Below are 4342 nucleotides of genomic sequence, written 5' to 3' on the forward strand. Positions count from 1 at the left end.
GATCTGCATCTGTATATCTGTATCAGTATAGCTGGTATAACCACCCTTCGGCGTAACAAACCAGCTTCGCAGGCACGCGGCGCAGCGACAGCTAGCTATATCACACGAACGACTAGACTTGTTACACTCAACCTTTGCACATTTGATTGCAGGAGTTGTTTAAAGCTTTCTAGTGATAATGCCCCAACTGTGCTTGGTGGCAACGAGTTCCAGTTCTGAGGAAATACGAGTTTTTGAACACCTCAATTCTTGGTTGATAACTCTGATATTTGAAGGCATGGCTGTTTCTCGTTCTTTTCTGGGCTGGACCCGGGTAGACAGTCTGAAGACTCAGGACAGAATGCTTGATGTTTCCCTGAGACAAACCCTTCCGGGGGACACGTCTTCCCAGACGTACAGAACAGTCTGTAATTGGTGCGGTAAAAGCAGCTTTTGCCAGGGGCGGCTATTCTGTGTCACCATTGATTCGACGGTTAAGCATTTATGGTGCCATGCCTCGTCTCGAGCAGTCCGAGATGGGCCGACTGCCCCCGGACCGGCACCGATGTCTGCTCAGCACACAAGTTTATTGGAAATGCTGTTCAGGCCACACCAATTTGATATTTTGGTTCTCGGATTTTCTGCAGAAATTACGGCAGGGCGAAAAAAAAGATAAAATTAAACAGGTCTGGGCATCCTATTGTAGCCCCAAATACTGCGATTAGGAGCCATGAAGTCAACACAGAAGGCTTGGTTAAACAATGAATTTTGAACTTTTAATCAAACCACTGCATTGATACATTTTAGATGGAAAAACTATAGCATATAGAAAGAAAAAGACTTTTCTCAACTGTTGGGAGCAAAAATATGAGCATTTTTGAGTTGATTCTGAACCAGAAATTTTTTTTTTTGCAAATCAGAAAAAAATGAAGAGGCAAATCTGAGAACCAAAATGTCTCTGGGTATTTATGTTTTTTGTATGTGAACATGTCCTTTGCCTTTATTCTTTGAAATTACAATAAAGATTATTTGGAAAAAAAAATCTGAGAACCAAACAATTAAATTGATGTGGCCTCACCACAGTACTTCAGAAATTATGTAGGGTCCCACAACTCACAACGGTCTATTGTTTGACAAAGTTGCCGCATGTGCTATTCATGTTCTGTAGGGAGGAAGGTTCATCTGGTCACAGATACATGTATGTCTCTAACGTTGTGTTTATCAAAAATGTTGTATACGCACATGTACATGCCTTGTACTGGTACGCAGTCTTCAGTCTCTTTTGATCATAAATGAGTGCTGACTGGAATGAGACTATTGTATTTTCCTGAGAGATTTTATGGAAGACATTTTAACAGTAAGTTGTTACAGAGGCCACACCAATTTAATTTCTTGGTTAACGGATTTGCCCGCTTCATTTTTTTCTGATTTGCAATAAAAAAAAATTCAGAATCAACTGCAAAATGCTCATATTTTGCCCTGAACAGTTGAAAACAGTCCTTTTCTTCCAAGTTGTTACAGTTATCCCGTCTTTTAATGCAATGGTTTGATTACCTGTTCCGAATTATTTATATATGTTCTTGTTGTGAGGGCTAGCCCTTTATGATAGCCTCTGGCTAGTATCATTAAAAAGTTCAGAATTCATAATGTTTAAATTTTGAACCAGCTTGGTGTTTTGACTTCACGGCTCCTATCGTACCATTTTGGGCCATAATAGGATGCCTAGGCCTTTTTTTTTTTTCGCCCGCTCCATTATTTTTCTAGAAAAATCCCTTAACCAAGAAATTAAATTGGTGTGGCCAGATTGTGTTTTTGGATTCTCTCAGTCTATCTGCACGGGCAGATGAGGGTTGCAAGGTCTGCGTGTGCAGGTTAGTGCAGGTAAAGTTGGAGCTGTGCAGTTGCCTGCAAATTCATTGGTCATTCTCGGAGCAAAGCAGACTGCCGTGAAAGGATGAGGCTGTCAAGGATTGATAGTGCCAAGGGCCATACAAATTCATCCCAAGATCTAATAAAATGGACAAGAAGGAGGTAATAAAGATCATGGGTATGTCAGACCGTGAAGGCTGATTGATGTGGACCTGATGGGCATTCCCTACGCTAGCTGTCCCCACGGCAGGCTTTCACAGCTTCCACCAATGGCCATGTGTTGGTAGTGATGCATACCGGTTCACTGGACTTGGATCCGAACTTGTAAGAATGTTTAGGTTCAAGTCCAAAAAAACCTAAAAGTCAAGAACTGAGTCCGGACTTATTACCATAAAAGACCATTTCACATACCCCTTTTCTTTCCAAACCACCTAAAACCTTCCATAGATTGTAAAATCTTTGCTGCAATGAAGAAAACATTGCCATCAGGCATTGTCAAGTACCGGCCTCCATGTTATGTGGCCAAAGTTTCACCCAGACAACATTGCAAGGTTGCCAACATGCAATTTTGTATATGCCAAGTGGTTTAGGTCTAGCCTGGGTACCATCCCCAGTAGTATATTCGCAAACTCTATAACTGGGTCTGGACTTGCACACATATAAAACGATTGGTCATGACGTCACGTAATGAGCTAGCCCGAGCAGCGGGGCTTCATTTGATTGGCTGAGCCTCAGAGGCGACGGCCAATGACGCACCTGCATTATTCAAGTGATGTTTGTTGTTTTGTAAACACAGATCTTCGCGCGAGTGTTCCTTTTCTCGGTGCGTTCTTTTTTTACCGGTAGGACGCCCAAAACATCACGAACGAAATTATTCAATGCATCTTTTTGCTCATTTTTGAGCGACGATATTCCGTCTAAATCGTCCAAAACGGACGTGATTGCGAGGTCAACATCAACCTCCGTGAGCTGAGCGGCTTGTGCGTCAGCCATGTTGATGATTTATCGCGGAAAGACTGACTACGGCTATATCATGTGCACTTTTGCGTTCGGTTCGCCGTCGGACATGTTGATGATAAGGCGTTCGCACGTCCGAACGGACGCTAACGTCGCCGTTCGGACATCCGAACAGCCCTTACCTAATATGTACACACCCAAAAAAGGGCTTAGACGAGTAGGACCAATCAGCGCGCTCGTTCAAAATCTGAACGAATATTTAGACTCCAGACGCTACATATGTGTGCAAGTCCAGACCCAGTTATAGAGTTTGCGAATATACTACTGGGGATGGTACCCAGGCTAGTTTAGGTCTGCCAGTCCGGAACTGAACCTAAACCTCTGGACTTGAATCCGGACCTGAACCTAAAATTGGGTTTAGGTATGCATCACTATGTGTTGGGATGGACTTTTTTATCTGCAGGGATGGGAATACTTTTTTCTGCATACCATATTAAGTTCATGTTGAAAATTACCTGCTGCAGACAAATTCTACAAAAGTGCAGGTTAGGTTCAGGTAGACATCAGAAATACCTGCACAGCTCCAATTTTACCTGCACTAACCTGCATATTCCTAGTACATGGACCAGTGCAGGTTAGGTGCAGGTAGACATCAGAAATACCTGCACAGCTCCAATTTTACCTGTACTAACCTGCATATACGCAGTACATGGACCAGTGCAGGTTAGGTGCAGGTAGACATCAGAAATACCTGCACAGCTCCAATTTTACCTGCACTAACCTGCATATACCCAGTACATGGACCAGTGCAGGTTAGGTGCAGGCAGACATCAGAAATACCTACGCAGCTCCAACTTGACCTGCACTTAGTCTTCATTTGTAACTTGCGTATGTCCAGAGGTGTTCCCCCTAGGCAAAATTTAGACATCTTAACCCTCTGAAGCACAATTTCCTGAATTTTGAGTGGCAGATTTTACCGGTACACTAAGCTTAGTTTAATGACATCTCTTTCTGTATCTCTACATGCTGATCTTTGTCTGTCAAAGACTATTTGTCAACCTTGAGTGGCAAAATTCAGTCAAATGATGGAAAGACAGACACTATAGCTAAAACACTGGTTGGTACTTAAGTTTACTGCTGCGTGTTTTTGTTATCACAACCAAAGACTTCCTGTAACCCAGCATCTACAATGTATGTTGTTGTATTTCAAATGTAACTATCAACTGTGGGGAGGCAAAGAGAACTACTGATAATGTATTTCCCATCTTGACACTGATGTATTGGGCAAGTTGTCGTAAAAGCAAGTTGCTTTTCATGTGACGGCTTCATTTATCGTTGCCTTTAATCCACTGACACAATCAGATCCACTCCGTTAAATGCTACATATAAATCAGCATTGCCCCAGGCACTTTGTTTCTGTAGATCTTTTGAAAGCAGTGGAGAAGTTGTCGTCTTTTTCAACCCAGATTTACGTCTGAAAACGTTGACGTCTATAAACGGTAACCATTAAGGAGTGACAGGGCTTGTGATTCAAAGG

Source organism: Branchiostoma belcheri, unplaced genomic scaffold (genome assembly GCF_001625305.1).
Source record: "Branchiostoma belcheri isolate BF01 breed outbred unplaced genomic scaffold, Haploidv18h27 scaffold63, whole genome shotgun sequence".
Lineage (NCBI taxonomy): Eukaryota > Metazoa > Chordata > Leptocardii > Amphioxiformes > Branchiostomatidae > Branchiostoma > Branchiostoma belcheri.